This window comes from Medicago sativa, chromosome 3, assembly GCF_051527215.1.
Source record: "Medicago sativa cultivar Bolivia chromosome 3, Bolivia_mono, whole genome shotgun sequence".
Lineage (NCBI taxonomy): Eukaryota > Viridiplantae > Streptophyta > Magnoliopsida > Fabales > Fabaceae > Medicago > Medicago sativa.
The window spans coordinates 26,008,947-26,028,053 of record NC_140751.1 but is presented as its reverse complement, the minus strand read 5'-3'; the positions used below and the strand labels follow the sequence as shown (position 1 = coordinate 26,028,053).

Genomic DNA, 19,107 nt, shown 5'->3' with positions numbered 1-19,107 from the left:
AGAGAAGGAGCTGCCTTCATAGCCCAGAGACTTGATAGAGCGGTTTGCAATGACCTCTGGATTGACAACTGGTATTCCATAAGTTGCAACACTTTCATCCGATGTTTTTCTGACCATTTTCCTCTGCTTATTACTCTTAGCAAATATGCTCAAGTGGGCATCATTCCTAGGTTCAAATTCTTCAAATTTTGGACTGAAGTTGACAGCTGTAAAGAGGTTATTTCTAATCACTGGAGTTGCCAGGTGACTGGCACCCCTATGCACATCTTGCATTACAAGCTTAAATCCCTTAAACCCAAACTTCAGAGATGGAACAAATCTGTGGTTGGCGACTTGAACCATCAACTGAGTCTTGCACAGAAGCATTTAGAGGATGTACAACTCTACATTGACCAACATGGCATCAGTCCTGCTAAATCAGCTGAAGAGCGGGCTTGTATCAGCAATTATTGTCAGACCTTACATCTTGTTAATCATTTATGGAGGGACAAAGCTAAATCCAATCAATTCATAGCAGGAGACAGGAATACAACATTTTTTCACAGAATTGTGAAGATCAGAGAAGCTCAGAGCAATATCAGTTATATGAAATACGGGGGTGAGGTTTTTACATTGTAACGCCCGTCTTAATTATTACTTAATTTAATGAGGATTTATATAATTATTTATATATATATTTATATGATTTAAGAATTTAAATAGTTTGCATGATTTATAGATAAATTATGTGATTTTCTAGAATGACGTGAAGTATATTGATGTTGTGAAGTTGTTATGTTGGTGTGACTTATTTTATTATTAAATAATATAAGATATGAGAAATAAAATAAAAATATTAAAGATTGGGCTGCGTGGTGAGATGAGCAATTAGTAGTGAGAAGAGTAAAAAGGAGAGATAAATAGACAGACATAAGTTAGGAAAAGTAGTACGTACGTTTTTGGAGAAAAAGGGAGAAAAGTCAGAAAGAGAGAAGAACCAAAGGAGGGCTGCGATTCTGCTATTATCAGGTAAGGGTGAGACTAATTTTCAATATTATTAAGGGTATAATTCTATAGGATGAATTTAGCATGATTAGGTTAAGTTTTGGTGAGTATTGAGAATTAGGTTTAGGATCAATTTTGATGAATGAATCAAGAACAGATGTTAGATTGATGCAAAATTAGTGTACAGACCTTAGATATGACTTAAGATGATAATTAGATGCTATTTGGATGAAGGAATCATGAATATAGGTGAAAAGTTGTGATTTTTAGGTTTCTGGCCGTACTGACATTCATCGCTCGCATCTGCGAGCAAGAACACTCGCAACGGCGAGCTAGAACCCAAAGCTCGCATCTGCGAGCAATGCAACTCGCAACTGCGAGTGACCTGTAAGCTCGCAACTGCGAGCAGAATAACTCGCCACTGCGAGTAAGGACTTAGGAACCCAGAATGCACGCTTTGCTCGCCATTGCGAGCAGAGTTACTCGCCACTGCGAGTTAGGCTGTTAGTTGCCCAAAATTGTCCCGATGCGATCCCTTCGCACGTGTAGTCTTGAGTTGACCTTAGAATTAAGTAAGAGAGCTGTTTAGGATGTTTTTATAGACCCTGCAGTCTGTTCAGGTGACTGAGATTAGAAGTGTGGTTGCATGAATGTTATAATGATGCTTTATGGTATTTATGTTGATGTAATTCATACCTTAGATGATGTTAACGCATTCAAATGTTATTAAATATTGTATCTTGCTGCTGTTCCCTGCTTTTGACTGTTAGTGTCTTGAAATTGCATGAGTCGGTCTATGTTGTAGAATTCAAGGAGTGGTCCATGATTATGAGTCGTATGAGTTGTTTATGTTGTTGTCTAAGTTGTTGGAAGTTGAGTTCATTGCATACTCATTAAAGTTGGGGGCTTTAGGCCCGGCAGCCTTTGTGCTCATTAAAGTTGGGGGCTTTAGGCCCGGCAGCCTTTGTGCTCATTAAAGTTGGGGGCTTTAGGCCCGGCAGCCTTTGTGCTCATTAAAGTTGGGGGCTTTAGGCCCGACAGCCTTTGTGCTCACACGTTGAAGAGCCATTATGCTCATTTTGTTGTTGATTGGTACCACATGCATTTGCATATCAAGAAGTTCATGATGTTTAAGTTGTCAAGTTGTTGTTGAGTTGATAGAGTTGCATGGTCAAAGAAGAGTTGTGTTGTTAAGTTGTTGTTGAGTTGATAGAGTTGCATGGTCAAAGATGAGTTGTGTCGTCAAGTTAAGTGTTAAGTTGATTATGATTTGTGATGAAAATTAGTAATGGTATTTGATGATTGTATTTGTTATGAAATGAAAAATATGCTAATTGTTGATATGTTATTAATGTTTAAGTTGTTAAATGCATTTTATTGGATTATATTCTTAATGTATTGATTATGAAATCTCACCCCTTCTGCGTATATGTTGCCTCGACCGTGGGTAATGTGCAGGTAATAAAGATTAGAGGCGTTCATGAGTGGACTCTCAGTTGGTGTCTAGGTGCTCTGATACGTAACGGGATGGGGGCTTGCTTTTACTTCTATTCCTTACGTGTTTCTTTTATGAACTAATTTATGAGAATTTCCAATAAGGCCTGCGTGCCAAGACTTTTAAATGTTGAACTATTTTCCGCTGCAACAGTTTAAGATTTTTCATGAAGTTGATTTTGGAGGATAATTATTTTTATCTGTTTTGAGATGTTAAAGTAGTGTGTGGCATTCCGTTATGAATTTAATACTCTGATTTTAAATGAAATTTTTATGTTGGGAAAACGGGGTGTTACAATTGGTATCAGAGCAGGTCGGTCCGTCCGGCCAAGTAGTGAGTCGAGTTGTGTCTTTAGGAGTTGGAATACCACTATTATGATATTCTAAATGTTGCATGTTGTGCAGAGAAGAGACCTGGAGGCTGCGAATCTTATTTGCTATAAGAGGACTAGAATGGCTGGAAGAAATGATGCTGCGATTGCTGCGGCTTTGGAAGCTGTGGCCCAAGCTGTGGGACAACATCCAAATGCTGGTGCTGGTGCGAATGCTGATGTGAGAATGTTGGAGACCTTTCTGAGAAATCATCCTCCTACCTTCAAAGGAAGGTACGACCCTGATGGAGCACAGACGTGGCTCAAGGAGGTTGAGAGAATTTTCAGAGTTATGCAATGTACTGATGACCAGAAGGTGCGTTTTGGAACGCATATGCTGGCTGAGGAAGCTGATGACTGGTGGGTGAGCCTCCAACCTACCCTAGAGCAGGATGATGCAGTTATTACTTGGGTTGTGTTTAAGAGAGAGTTCCTAAACAGATATTTTCCTGAGGATGTTCGCGGAAGAAAAGAGATCGAGTTCCTTGAGCTGAAGCAAGGAAACATGTCGGTGACAGAGTATGCAGCAAAGTTTGTGGAGCTGGCTCAGTTCTATCCACACTACACTGGGGACAATGCTGAGTTCTCTAAGCGTATCAAGTTCGAGAATGGTTTGCGTGCTGATATTAAGCGAGCCATTGGTTACCAACAGATCCGTGACTTTTCTACTTTGGTGAGCAGATGCAGAATCTATGAAGATGACAGCAAAGCTCATTATAAGATTATGAGTGAGAAGAGGGGTAAGGGCCAACAAAGTCGCCCAAAGCCTTACAGTGCTCCTGCTGACAAAGGAAAAGGAAGAGCTAATGATGAGAGGAGGTCAAATAAGAAGGATGCTGGTGCTGAGGTTGTTTGTTACACTTGTGGCGAGAAAGGCCATAAGAGTAATGCTTGTACTAAGGATATTAAACGGTGCTTTCGTTGTGGCAGTAAAGGACATACACTTGCAGAGTGTAAGCATGCGGACATTGTGTGTTTTAACTGCAAAGAAGAGGGTCATATTGGGTCTCAGTGTACGAATCCGAAGAAGACTCAGACTAGAGGGAAAGTGTTTGCTTCGACTGGTACTCAGACTGAAAATGAGGATCGTTTGATCAGAGGTACTTGTTATATTAACAATACTCCTTTAGTTGCTATTATTGATACTGGTGCTACACATTGTTTTGTTGCTTTTGATTGTGCTTCTAAGTTGGGTCTTGCTGTGTCTGATATGAGTGGAGAAATGGTCGTCGAAACTCCAGCTAAGGGTTCGGTGACTACTTCTCTTGTTTGTTTACGATGTCCTTTGTCTATGTTTGATCGTGATTTTGAGATTGATTTAGTTTGTCTGCCTCTGAGTGGAATGGATGTAATTCTTGGTATGAACTGGTTAGAGTACAACCATGTTCTCATTAATTGTTTTAGTAAGTCGGTGCGTTTCTCTTCTGCTGAAGAGGAAAGTGGAGCAGAATTTTTGTCTACTCAGCAGCTGAAGCAATTAGAACGTGATGGGATCTTGATGTTTTCCTTGATGGCATCCTTATCTTTGGAGAATCAAGCAGTGATTGATAAGTTGCAGGTGGTGTGTGATTTTCCTGAAGTTTTCCCTGATGAAATCCCTGATGTACCACCGGAGAGAGAAGTTGAATTTTCTATTGACCTTGTTCCGGGAACGAAGCCTGTGTCTATGACACCTTATCGTATGTCAGCTTCTGAGTTGGCTGAGTTGAAGAAACAGTTGGAGGAATTGCTAGATAAGAAGTTCATTAGACCGAGTGTTTCACCTTGGGGGGCGCCGGTATTATTGGTTAAGAAGAAAGATGGAAGTATGAGGTTGTGCATTGATTATCGACAACTGAATAAAGTAACTATAAAGAATAGATATCCACTTCCTAGAATTGATGATTTGATGGACCAGCTGGTGGGTGCACGTGTGTTCAGCAAGATTGATTTAAGGTCGGGTTATCATCAGATTAAAGTAAAAGATGAAGACATGCAGAAGACGGCCTTTAGGACGCGATATGGTCATTATGAATATAAGGTGATGCCTTTTGGTGTGAGAAATGCGCCTGGCGTGTTTATGGAGTATATGAATCGCATTTTCCATGCATTTTTGGATCGCTTTGTGGTTGTGTTCATCGATGATATTTTGATTTACTCTAAGACAGAAGAAGAACATGCAGAACATTTGAAAATCGTTTTGCAAGTGCTGAAAGAGAAGAAGTTGTATGCTAAATTGTCTAAGTGTGAATCCTGGTTGAACGAGGTAAGTTTTCTGGGCCATGTTATTTCTGGTAGTGGTATTGCAGTCGATCCATCTAAAGTTGAAGCAGTATCACAATGGGAGACTCCTAAGTCAGTTACAGAGATTAGAAGCTTTTTGGGTTTGGCAGGATACTATCGAAGATTTATAGAAGGATTTTCTAAGTTGGCACTTCCGTTAACTCAGTTGACGTGTAAAAGTAAAACCTTTGTGTGGGATGTTCATTGTGAGAACAGTTTTAATGAATTGAAGAAGCGTTTGACGACGGCTCCAGTTTTGATTTTGCCAAAACCTGATGAACCTTTTGCGGTGTATTGTGATGCTTCCAAATTGGGTTTAGGCGGTGTGCTTATGCAAGATGGTAAAGTTGTTGCTTATGCATCAAGACAGTTGAGAACTCATGAACGAAACTATCCTACTCATGACCTTGAATTAGCTGCAGTCGTATTTGTCCTTAAGATTTGGAGACACTACTTGTATAGTTCGAGATTCGAGGTGTTTAGTGATCACAAGAGCTTGAAGTATTTGTTTGATCAGAAAGAATTGAATATGCGACAGCGACGGTGGCTCGAATTGTTGAAGGATTATGACTTTAGTTTGAATTACCATCCGGGTAAAGCTAATGTTGTTGCGGATGCCTTAAGTAGGAAGAGTTTACATATGTCTGCTATGATGGTGAAGGAATTTGAATTACTTGAACAGTTTAGAGATATGAGCTTAGTTTGTGAAATGTCATCTCGGAGCATTAAGTTAGGAATGCTGAAAATTGATAACGATTTCTTGAAAAGTATTAGAGATGCACAGAAGGTTGATGTTAAGTTTGTGGACTTGTTGGTTGCTAGTAATCAAACTGAAGATGGTGACTTTAAAGTCGATGATCAAGGTGTGTTGAGGTTCCGAGGTAGGATTTGTATTCCAGACAATGATGAGATAAAAAGGATGATTCTGGAAGAGAGTCATAGGAGTAGCTTGAGCATTCATCCGGGAGCTACAAAGATGTATCATGATTTAAAGAAGCTGTTTTGGTGGTCAGGATTGAAACGTGATGTGGCACAATTTGTGTACTCTTGTTTGATTTGTCAGAAGTCGAAGGTAGAGCATCAGAAACCTGCTGGGTTGATGACACCGTTAGATGTACCAGAATGGAAATGGGATAATATATCCATGGATTTTGTGACGAGTTTTCCAAATACTCCTAAAGGGAATGACGCAATTTGGGTGATTGTTGACAGATTGACGAAGTCGGCACATTTCCTTCCGATTAATATTAGTTTTCCTGTGGCTCAGTTGGCAGATATTTATATTCGAGACATTGTGAAGCTGCATGGTGTTCCATCGAGCATTGTGTCAGATAGAGACCCACGATTTACTTCTAGATTTTGGAAGAGTTTGCAGGAGGCTTTAGGCTCTAAGTTGAGATTGAGTTCGGCTTATCATCCTCAGACAGATGGTCAGTCGGAAAGAACAATTCAGTCACTCGAAGACTTGTTGAGAGTTTGTGTACTTGAGCAAGGTGGAACTTGGGATAGTCATCTTCCGTTGATAGAGTTCACTTATAATAACAGCTATCATTCAAGTATTGGGATGGCACCTTTCGAGGCTTTGTATGGTCGGAGGTGTAGGACTCCGTTGTGTTGGTTTGAGACCGGTGAAAGTGTGGTTCTAGGACCAGAAATTGTTCAACAGACTACTGAGAAGGTGAAAATGATTCAAGAGAAGATGAAAGCGTCGCAGAGTCGACAGAAGAGTTACCATGATAAGCGTAAGAAAGACCTTGAGTTTCAAGAGGGAGACCATGTGTTCTTGAGAGTTACCCCAACGACCAGTGTTGGTCGTGCATTGAAGTCAAAGAAGTTGACTCCAAAGTTTATTGGTCCTTATCAGATATCTGAGAGAATTGGCACGGTGGCTTATAGAGTTGGCTTACCACCGCATTTATCGAATTTGCACGATGTGTTTCATGTGTCGCAGCTGAGGAAGTATGTTCCAGACCCGTCCTATGTGATTCAGAGTGATGACGTGTAGGTTAGAGACAACCTTACGGTGGAGACTTTACCTTTGAGGATTGATGATCGCAAAATGAAGACGTTGAGAGGCAAAGAAATACCTCTAGTGAGAGTTGTTTGGAGCGGCACTACTGGTGAAAGCTTGACGTGGGAGCTGGAGAGTAAGATGATGGAGTCTTACCCAGAGTTGTTTGCTTGAGGTAAATTTTCGAGGACGAAAATTCTATAAGTTGGGGAGAGTTGTAACGCCCGTCTTAATTATTACTTAATTTAATGAGGATTTATATAATTATTTATATATATATTTATATGATTTAAGAATTTAAATAGTTTGCATGATTTATAGATAAATTATGTGATTTTCTAGAATGACGTGAAGTATATTGATGTTGTGAAGTTGTTATGTTGGTGTGACTTATTTTATTATTAAATAAAATAAGATATGAGAAATAAAATAAAAATATTAAAGATTGGGCTGCGTGGTGAGATGAGCAATTAGTAGTGAGAAGAGTAAAAAGGAGAGATAAATAGACAGACATAAGTTAGGAAAAGTAGTACGTACGTTTTTGGAGAAAAAGGGAGAAAAGTCAGAAAGAGATAAGAACCAAAGGAGGGCTGCGATTCTGCTATTATCAGGTAAGGGTGAGACTAATTTTCAATATTATTAAGGGTATAATTCTATAGGATGAATTTAGCATGATTAGGTTAAGTTTTGGTGAGAATTGAGAATTAGGTTTAGGATCAATTTTGATGAATGAATCAAGAACAGATGTTAGATTGATGCAAAATTAGTGTACAGACCTTAGATATGACTTAAGATGATAATTAGATGCTATTTGGATGAAGGAATCATGAATATAGGTGAAAAGTTGTGATTTTTAGGTTTCTGGCCGTACTGACATTCATCGCTCGCATCTGCGAGCAAGAACACTCGCAACGGCGAGCTAGAACCCAGAGCTCGCATCTGCGAGCAATGCAACTCGCAACTGCGAGTGACCTGTAAGCTCGCAACTGCGAGCAGAATAACTCGCCACTGCGAGTAAGGACTTAGGAACCCAGAATGCACGCTTTGCTCGCCATTGCGAGCAGAGTTACTCGCCACTGCGAGTTAGGCTGTTAGTTGCCCAAAATTGTCCCGATGCGATCCCTTCGCACGTGTAGTCTTGAGTTGACCTTAGAATTAAGTAAGAGAGCTGTTTAGGATGTTTTTATAGACCCTGCAGTCTGTTCAGGTGACTGAGATTAGAAGTGTGGTTGCATGAATGTTATAATGATGCTTTATGGTATTTATGTTGATGTAATTCATACCTTAGATGATGTTAACGCATTCAAATGTTATTAAATATTGTATCTTGCTGCTGTTCCCTGCTTTTGACTGTTAGTGTCTTGAAATTGCATGAGTCGGTCTATGTTGTAGAATTCAAGGAGTGGTCCATGATTATGAGTCGTATGAGTTGTTTATGTTGTTGTCTAAGTTGTTGGAAGTTGAGTTCATTGCATACTCATTAAAGTTGGGGGCTTTAGGCCCGGCAGCCTTTGTGCTCATTAAAGTTGGGGGCTTTAGGCCCGGCAGCCTTTGTGCTCATTAAAGTTGGGGGCTTTAGGCCCGGCAGCCTTTGTGCTCATTAAAGTTGGGGGCTTTAGGCCCGGCAGCCTTTGTGCTCACACGTTGAAGAGCCATTATGCTCATTTTGTTGTTGATTGGTACCACATGCATTTGCATATCAAGAAGTTCATGATGTTTAAGTTGTCAAGTTGTTGTTGAGTTGATAGAGTTGCATGGTCAAAGAAGAGTTGTGTTGTTAAGTTGTTGTTGAGTTGATAGAGTTGCATGGTCAAAGATGAGTTGTGTCGTCAAGTTAAGTGTTATGTTGATTATGATTTGTGATGAAAATTAGTAATGGTATTTGATGATTGTATTTGTTATGAAATGAAAAATATGCTAATTGTTGATATGTTATTAATGTTTAAGTTGTTAAATGCATTTTATTGGATTATATTCTTAATGTATTGATTATGAAATCTCACCCCTTCTGCGTATATGTTGCCTCGACCGTGGGTAATGTGCAGGTAATAAAGATTAGAGGCGTTCATGAGTGGACTCTCAGTTGGTGTCTAGGTGCTCTGATACGTAACGGGATGGGGGCTTGCTTTTACTTCTATTCCTTACGTGTTTCTTTTATGAACTAATTTATGAGAATTTCCAATAAGGCCTGCGTGCCAAGACTTTTAAATGTTGAACTATTTTCCGCTGCAACAGTTTAAGATTTTTCATGAAGTTGATTTTGGAGGATAATTATTTTTATCTGTTTTGAGATGTTAAAGTAGTGTGTGGCATTCCGTTATGAATTTAATACTCTGATTTTAAATGAAATTTTTATGTTGGGAAAACGGGGTGTTACATACATCATCTGATAAAATTGAGGAACATGTCCTCAAGTACTATACCAATATTTTCTCTGCTCCTTGTTCATATTCTGCTATTGACTTACCTGACAAGCTTATTCCCTGCTTAGTCTCTTTTGAAGAAAATCAGCAGCTCATTTCTATTCCTCTAGATGATGAAATAAAATCTGCAGTCTTCAATTTAAGTGGTGACTCTGCTCCTGGCCCAGATGGGTACTCTGGCCACTTCTGATGTTAGTCAGGCCACTCAATTCTTCTTCACCAACAATTTTATCATGCTTAATCTTAATTCCAATTTGCTCATTCTTCTTCCAAAAGTATCTGGTGAAGATAGCTTAGATAATTTTAGGCCTACTGCCCTGGCCAACTTTCAATTCAAGATCATTACTAAAATTCTTGCAGACAGACTGGGACATATTGCAGCTAGAATTATCTCTGAACATCAAAGAGGCTTTATTCCAGGGAGACATATTCAGGATTGCACGGTGGTGGCATCTGAAGCTGTTAATATATTACATAAGAATTCTTCAAAAGAGGGAATTGCTCTCAAAATTGATATTAAAAAGGGTTTTGATACCATTAACTGGGAATTTCTTCTCAAGGTCTTGCAGTGCTTTGGTTTTCATCAATGTTTCTACCAGTGGATTGTTACTATTCTCCATTCTGCTAAGTTGTCCATCAATATCAATGGCAAGGCTGTTGGGTTTTTCTCCTGTACTAGGGGAGTGAGGCAGGGGGACCCCCTTTCTCCCCTTCTCTTCTGTTTGGCTGAAGAAGTGCTCAGCAGAGGGTTAGCAGATTTGGTTTTGTGAGGCAAAATCTCCCAAATCAAAGTTTGCAGGGGCGCTATGGTGCCTAGTCACTGCCTATATGCTGATGATGTCCTTATCTTCTATAAAGGGACTCTCTCTAACATCAGAAAAATCATGAATTTATTTGATACATATGGTAGCTTCTCTGGTCAAAGGATAAACGCCTCCAAAAGCAAGTTCTACACTGTGCATATGTTGTTATCCAGGAAAAGGGCAATTACAACTTTAACTGGCTTTACTCAGGGTAGCTTTCCCTTCTCTTACTTAGGCCTCCCTCTTTTCAAAGGCAAACCTAAGGCTAGACATCTTAAGCCTATATTGGATAGAATTATTGCTAAAATGGCATCTTGGAAAGGCAGGTTATTATCCATAATGGGTCATGTGCAGCTAATTAATGTGGTTATTTATAGTATGCTGGTCTACTCTTTTCAGGTGTATAAATGGCCCCATAATCTTCTATCTGGGTTAGCCAAACATATCAGAAACTTCCTTTGGAGTGGAGATGTTAACCATAGAAAGATTTGTACGGTCTCTTGGCAAAATATTTGCATACCTCTTAAGGAAGGTGGCTTAGCTATAAAGGACCCTCTCACTTTCAACAAAGCGGCTATGCTTCATCTCTGCTGGAAGCTTATAGTCTCAGATGAACAATGGACTAAGCTTTGCAGACCTCGGTTCTTAAAACATGGGAAGGGGATATCACTTCACATCCTCTATATGGTCTGGAATGAAGCCCTATGTGAGCTTGATACATCAGCATGCTTCCTGGAGTGTTGGCACTGGCAATCAAATACATTTCTGGACTGACAAGTGGCTTGACTCTCCCATAGTGGACCACTGGATGATTCCAGAAAGCTTGCATAGCACTCTGAACATGCAAGTGGCAGATTATATTGAGGCTGGCTCTTGGTGTCTCCTGGATTTTTTCATTCTTAAAGATGCAACTCTAACTGATAAGATCCTCAAGATCCCTCTTCCATTAGAACCTCTTTCTGATAAACTCAATTGGCATTATGCTGTTGATGGCTCTCTCACTAATAAGCTTGCCTTGGATTTCTTATCCCCTCATGGCCCTTTGGCACCTTGGCATAAACTTCTTTGGAATGCTTACATTCCTCCCTCTAGAGCCTTTATCTCATGGCGACTCCTGTTGAATAACACTACAAGAAATTTGTCATCATTTTGCGACACTCACACTGCGACCCTTGGCTTATAACTGTCGCAAATTACACTTTTGCGACTGTTGTTGCGACTGTTTGGTTCAAGCTAGGGTCGCAGGTTTTATAGCTTATTTTTTATGCGCCTTCACAACAAAGTTTTTGACCAGATAATTTCACACTCCCGCTTTTCCAATTTCAGTCTCCCTCCCAGACCTCCAAAACCCTACAACATTTAATTTCTCAATCTCACTTTCCTCCCAAATCTAGATGAAACCTAAATTTCCAACACCCTCACCCACAATCTCACTTCCCCCAGATTGGAACCTAAATCTCAATCTCACTAACCGAATCTTCACTCAATCGGTTGCTTCATTGCTTGCACAAACCAATGGTTATCGAAGCAATCAAAGTATTATCCTTGCTTGCACTAGCCATCGCCAATCTCAAATCTCACTCAATCGAAGCATAAACCGCACCAATCCTCTTTTTCCTTTTCTTCACCGTTCCTCTTTTTCCTTTTCTTCACCGTTCCTCATTCCTTCACTCAATTGAAGCATAAAACCAACCGCACCTTCACTGTTCCTCTTCTTCCTTTTCTTCATAGTTCCTCGATTCAAAGCTGTTTTCTTACCCAGCTTCGATTCTGCTTCAAATCTGCTTTCTCAGCTTAAGATACACTATAACCCTAGTTTCTTTCTTACCCTAATTTCAATGCTCATGGCAAAATTTGTTGTGGGTAACTTTAGTTTTAGATTGTTATAATAATTATGTCAATTTTGGTTTAGATGCACTACAGTGAAATTCATATGTAATGTTTTTTATTTTATTTTTGATTTAATTAGTTAATTTGAAACCTAAGGTAAAAAAAAATTATGAGGGGTTGTGAGAAACTGAGTTTTACCATTGATTGGTTGTTTGTGTGGTAGATTTGAATTTTAAAGTATATAACCTAAAGAAGAAACATATTTTAGAGAGAAACTGTTGGAAAAATTTATAGATATTCTTGTGAAGTAAAATGGTTGTGGGTTGATTCAGTGTGATATCGTCAATATAATTGCGCATTTTGGGTCAGATGTATTACTGTCACACCCACATAAGTGTTTGTGAGAATTTTGGTTAAGAATTTTCTGCTTTTCTATGTTGATTTGAGTGTTCTTTTTATGTTGATTCAACTCTGTTAGTGTTGTCTAACCAATTTTAAACTAGTTGAGATCAACACATTTTAGGTGAGAGCAGTTAGTGCATTTAGGTTTCGCCGTCGGGTGTCGCCGTCGTGGTTAGGTAAGAGATATGAATTGAAGGTTGAGAGTTAACACGTGTTGACTGATTTTCTATGGTATGTGATTACGTGGGATCTATGTATTGTAGGTTGAGAGTCAGTTAATGTGCGTTTATCGATTTTCAATAGTGTGTGGTTATGTGGGAGCTATGGTATATTAATAAAGAATAACATTTCATGAGCTGATATGAGTTGTTTTTAAGGTTCCTGTCAGATAAAAGATGTTGTCTTTAAGAATAACATTATTGTAACCTTAACTGTCCGTAGCTTGCTTTTTTATGTTACTTTGATTAGATTCTGATAGTTTATTGTTTTGTGCCTTTTTTAGAGCATTAATCAGTTCCTTTTATTTGTGTTCCAGATTCCAGATTGTTTAGGCAGGCTTTTTTATGTTACTTTGGTTAGGTTCTGATACTTGATTGTTTTGTGCCTTTTTTTCCTTGATGTTCAACATGTGCCTGTTTTAGAGCATTAATCAATTGCTTTTATTTGTGTTCCAGATTGTTTAGGCAAGTAGTTGGGACCGAGGCTTCTTGGCAGGGTTTACAATTGAAGGGTAAATAATTTTATTAATATCGTATTGAATAAAGCTTTATGTTATTCTAATTATCTGAACCCCTAATTTTTACATTAATGGTGTTGCAGAGACTGGTTAGAGATTTTTATAAGATTCTTAACAAAGTGAAGACAGGGGAAAAAGATCGAAAAGCAACTTAGTATCTCTGCACCGTCAGTGGTGCTTTAGTTCAAATTGCTTCAGGTATGTTTTTGTAGTAACTCATTTCTGGCCATGTGAATTTCAAGTCTTTTTTTGAATGATGTAGTGATCTCAGACTCATTCTCTACTTGCAACATTTTCTCTCCTTTTTTCACTCTATAACATGGTTATCAATTTGATATCTTGTAATTGTATTAATTATGTTATATATGTTTGGCTTACCAAACATACACTTGGTTGTTTCCAATAGGTTGGTTTGACAAGTTAATGGCTATGTGATGATGTTTACATGATGGAGACATCACAGCCAATTTCATAATGTTATTCATGACTTAGCTAAGTCATCCAAATACATAAAATTGTAACTGAGAATGCTGATGGGGTGATGATAATCCTCTCTTATTCCCACCCCCCCCCCCCCCCCCCCCCCCCCCCCCCCCCTCCATCTCCTATGTCTGATTCGAGATCTATATGATTGATCCTCTCTGAGGACACTTATAGCAAGAATTTATGATTTTAGCCTGATTGGTTCATGAAGATGTAGTTGAACATAAGTTATAATACTGTTATATGTTGTATGAAATTGGAACATGTTGTTTTATCAGTTGCTTTAAGAATTCAGTGTTGCATATCTTAGGTTTTATGGGGAGAATCAAGTATGATTCAGGCTGAAAGGCTGTTACTGTCAGCGGCTTTGGAAGACCCTGCAAATCAAAGATTTGTTCTTCTCTCAGATAGGTTTGTGTTTTAAAGTCTTGTGTTAACGTAAGTTTCCACATGATTATTTTTCTTTCTCCGTTACCTTTCTCAACCTTACTTGAAGGATTGGTTGGGGTTGGGATATGTTTTTGCATGAACTTTAGTTTGCCATGATAAGAATCTGAGTTTCTGTTTACCATGTGCAGCTGTGTTCCTCTGTACAACTTTTCCTATATGTACAATTATATCATGGTTTCTCCAAAGAGTTTCGTGGACAGGTAGAAGAAGGCTTTGGTTATTGAGGTGCTTAGCACTAATTTTTTTTAATTGGTCACACACATTTTTAATCAGTCCACGCTCACACACACACACACACACACACACATTTTCCTTGTGAGATGGAGATATTTGACAAGTGAATTGAGCTATTTTGTTTATATTGTTACAGCTTTCTTGATGCAAAAGAGGGTCGCTACAACCCAAAAATGTCACCTAAGATACCAAGGGAAAAATTGGAACCTTATTGTTGATTTTGTCATACTGAACCTTATTGTTGTTCAATCCAATCATACAGGACCCCTTCCCTTGGCATTTTTTATCTACAGTTGTGTTTATTTGTTACACAAATGGGACAGGATATATTAGTGAGGCGGAATTCAAGGTTTTAAACAGTGATCATGATAAATGTAGCGTTTTGAATCACATCCAAATACAGCGATGCTGTCACAATCGTGGTCGCAATGAACTTCCATTCACATAATAATCCATTACCATTACGCTGTGGCCCAGATTGCAGTAGCAGACTACGCTTTAAAAGTAGCTCCAGTTTTTGTCAAACACACAAATTTAGTTGATACTAGCTGATGAAGAAGCATCAATTTGGATTGTTGAAGGATTGATAGAGTATAAGGGACGTGTTTGCCAAACTATAAAAACTGGACGTATGGATAGATGTAGCCATTATTAGAATGAAGCATTTGGATTTTAGAGAGTACAATGTGATAGAGATGTGAATATTACAATGGATGAGCGGTTGTACTTGACAAGGTAGGATTAAAAATAAAATCACATAGAGAGAAGAAAGACCAAGTAAAACTATAGGTCAAACCATTTAGAGAGATTTAGAGATAAATGGTCTATCATTGAATCTTATCTAGTACATGACAGGGCTTTATGACTTCGGTTGAAGATTGATCCATTTTGTAAAACCCTCCTAGCTAGCTGGAAAAAGTTAGGTGCTAATCGTCATTAGGAGCTGACATTGGTAAGGCTTACTGATAAAATTATAGTGCTCCACTCTCCATGTTGTAATTTGAATTTATCCTGTTTTTCCAGTGGGTCACCTTAGTTCGTAAGCATGCAGAAGTGATTGTTGATGATGATGTTATCTTCTCTGTCTTTAAGAGATACTGTAAGGTATGTGCGTCATCTTTATTTAGTTTAACTACAATACTACATTGGATACAATATTCTTGTACCATTTGTTAAAGTTGGTTGATGTTACATCAAAGTCATCAGAAAGAATTCAAAACCGAACTCTTTAGCATACATTACTATACTAAACTGGACTAACTGCAAGTCCGTAAGGTGCTAATACTAATGGAAAAAAAGTCTAACTTCCTTTTCACTTGGCAGAGGCGTCCACCAATTGATACCAAAAAGGGAAAGCTGAATCTTGTAAGTAGTCTAGTTTTAGTTTTCTTAGGTTATGTTGTTACCAGATGGTATCATGTTATCATAGGCTGTTATGCATAATAGTGAAACACATTCTTTGCATAGTTTTACGTTCATTTACCATCTGAAATGTGTGTTTTCCTATTTGTTGAAGGTAGCCAGGCGTGTACTTTTGTATAACTGCTATAACTGGCTCATTTTTGTTATAGTCTGTATTTGCTGATGCTATATTCTGTTAGTATAGATTCTTTCATGCAATTAAGGGCTGAAAGGGTTGAAAGTTTAGAAGTTTATCAAAAAAAGTGTAGTTTTCGTTTCAGATTTGTACTCATAAGAAAGCTCTAGATAAATGGGTTACCATGTGAATTTTACTATTTATATTAGTATATGATTTGTACTCATTGGTCCTTCAAATAGTGACTGGACTGACCCCATTTCTCTATAATGGTTAAGCATTAGCAATTTTCATAAAACTTCAAAAATGATGCAAGCCTCTAACATAGTTTCTATAAACTTAATTGCTAGGTTGGAGCAAGTTGAATTAACTACACCTTTTCTTTGTTTTACGCAGCATCTTTACCTACCTAATTGAAGTTTGCTATCTTTGGTTGATTTAATATCATTCCTTTTCATCAAGTACACTTGTCTCTGAAAAGGTGAGATAATATTTCTAAATTTTAATCCATGTTATTTATTTTTTCTAAAGGTATTGTGCTGGAGTATAGGAATTGAATTTGCCTTGGAATTTGGACGAAATTGTTTATTGTGTCCATATTTCTCTGTTCTTGATGCCTATGCTTACACCAAAGTTTCAGTCTGTTGTTGAGGATAGCAGTAGATGCGGTACCGATAGAAGTGCATGGATCATGTTTGTGCAGTCAGATATATCTATTGTAATGAGGCTCTTCAACTTTTCCGGCCAACAATATTTAGGAATATTACTTAATCTAATTTTTGGTAATATTATTTTGAATGATTACCCACTAGTGTATTGGTTTTTCAATGTATAAACTATGTCCTTTATCTATTGTTTTGATTGTTACTCTTGAAAGAATTATATGAATGAGATTTTGATATTTTTAGTTTTATATTTCTGTATTTTAAGTATTTAATAATATATTTATTTAAATTGGCAACAAAACTGCCCCATTCAATTATTTTTTATTTTTTTTTAAAAACTTAACAATTGCGACTGTTGTGAAGGGTCACAAGCCCCTTCAAAACCATTTTTTTTAAAAAAAAATTTAACATTTGCAACTGTTGTGATGAGTCGCAAGCCCCTTCAAAACCATTTTTTTTTAAAAAAAAAATTAACATTTGCGACTGTTGAGAAGGGTCGCAAGCCCCTTCAAAACCAAGTGAAAACCCTTCATTTGCGACTGTTGGGAACTGTCGCAATAACATCTGCGACGGTTGGAGCGGCTGTTCTACGAAGGGTCGCAAAAGACTGTTGTGACCCCAACATCAGCGCCTGTTGGGGAACAGTCGCAAATGTACATTTGTGACCCTTCTAACAGTCGCAATTGTCAATTTTAAAGGTCGCAAAACGCGTTTTTTCTTGTAGATAAGATGCCAACTGATGAGAATTTGAGAAAACGTGGTTGTACCATAGTCTCTATCTGCTGTTTCTTCCACAAATACTCGGAATCTTCTCAGCACATATTCTTGAGATGTCAGATCACTCACCAATTATGGAGTTGGCTCATTCAAGGAACAGACCATCTTCTTGATCTTTCCTCCATGCACAATCTGCTTATGTGCACGTCGGCCATCAATAGTAAGCTGGTGCATAATGTGATGACGTCTGCTATAGTGCACACAGTTTGGAGTATATGGATGGAGCGTAATGCCAGATATTTCAACAGCAAAGTTAGCTCTATGAGCACTCTATTTCACACCATTATGGCTGAAGTAAAACTCAACTTTGATCTCAAGCTCACATATGGCTCATCTGCTGTGAATGATTTTAAAGTGGCCAGGCTTTTTGGTATCCAGATGCAAGCTAGAAGATTCTCTCCCATCCAATGTGCTTTGGCAGCCTCCCCCACAAGATTGCATCAAAATTAACTGTGATAGTTCCTCCTTTGGAACCCCTCCCTGTGAATCAATTGGAGTTGTGTTTAGAGGCTATGCTACTACTTTCTTTGGGGCATATGTTCAAAATATTGGATATGCTAATGCCTTAGAGGCGGAGTTTAGTGCTTGTATGTTGGCAATAGAGAGGGCTAAAACGATGAATCTGGACAATATCTGGCTGAAAACTGATTCCATTGCTGTGGTGAAAGCTTTTCACAGTAAGGATGGAGTGCCTTGGAAAATGAAAGTGCGCTGGCATAACTGTATGATCTTTTGTTCCAATATTCGCAGCAAATGTACTCATGTGTTAAGAGAAGGGAACTTAGTTGCTGATATTTTGGCCAATCATGGTCAGAACCTGGCTTTATATGTTGCACAGTGGTGGGACACTGCGCCTCCTTTTGTTGTTTCTATTCTTACTAGAGAATCTTTAGCTCTCCCTACTACTAGGGTTGATATGAACTAATTTTTGTTAGAGGTTCAGGCCGCTCCTGATTGTTTCTATTACATTTCCTAGCTTTATCAAAAAAAAAAATGTATCCAAGAGCTTTTGCAAATATTTGTATTTAAAATTTTGATCAAAATTTCATATAAAATATCATTCATAATTTACACGTGTCAATGTGGTGAAAAAGAACAAGAAAACAGGAAAAATAATTAATAATTATAAAAGCAAAAATAAAAAGGGAAAAATAATTAATAATTAAAAAGGGAAAAATAATAATAATAAATATATTATACCTTTAGGGAAAAACAATAATCATAAATATAAACAAATTTTGACTGTATTAAATGAGTATAAAAAAAAAAAAATTATACCTTTTTTGAAAGAAAAAAATAGCAGTACTTTTTTAAAATTGTAAGTATTTATCTTTATTTCTTCGCTACTTTAAATTTGTTAGACGTTTTGCACGTATTTCAAAAAAAATTATTTGATATTAATATTTTGATATGTTCTTGCTCCGTCTCTCTTTTTTTCTGCCAAAAAAAAGTTAATGGTGTATGAACTCATTTATTTTTTGTTAAAAAAAATCTCATTTTTTTAAGACGGTCCAAAATTTATCATGTTGGAATAAACAAGGTTGTGTATTTGATTGTGCTATATAATGATGTATCCAATCTCTCTCTCTCTCTCTCTCTCTCTCTCTCTCTCTCTCTCTCTCTCTCTCTCTCTCTCTCTCTCTCT

At 37.9% G+C, this 19,107-nt stretch overlaps 2 long non-coding RNA genes and 1 pseudogene across 3 annotated transcripts; all 3 read left to right on the top strand.

Annotated features, from left to right (window-relative positions):
• Positions 1-7,083: 7,083 nt before the first annotated feature.
• On the top strand, positions 7,084-9,371 carry LOC146936717 (uncharacterized). Its single transcript, XR_015033203.1, has 2 exons — positions 7,084-7,297; positions 9,168-9,371. It is a non-coding gene; the product is annotated as an uncharacterized LOC146936717 (long non-coding RNA).
• A 3,899-nt stretch (positions 9,372-13,270) lies between these two features.
• On the top strand, positions 13,271-14,684 carry LOC146936716 (uncharacterized). 2 transcript variants are annotated; one of them, XR_015030688.1, is made up of 4 exons: positions 13,271-13,514; positions 14,110-14,210; positions 14,378-14,474; positions 14,620-14,684. It is a non-coding gene; the product is annotated as an uncharacterized LOC146936716 (long non-coding RNA). The 2 variants fall into 2 exon arrangements; XR_015030687.1 differs by having other exon boundaries at positions 13,275-13,514; positions 14,378-14,449.
• A 2,730-nt stretch (positions 14,685-17,414) lies between these two features.
• LOC146936715 (uncharacterized) lies at positions 17,415-18,387 on the top strand (annotated as a pseudogene).
• Positions 18,388-19,107: the final 720 nt, after the last annotated feature.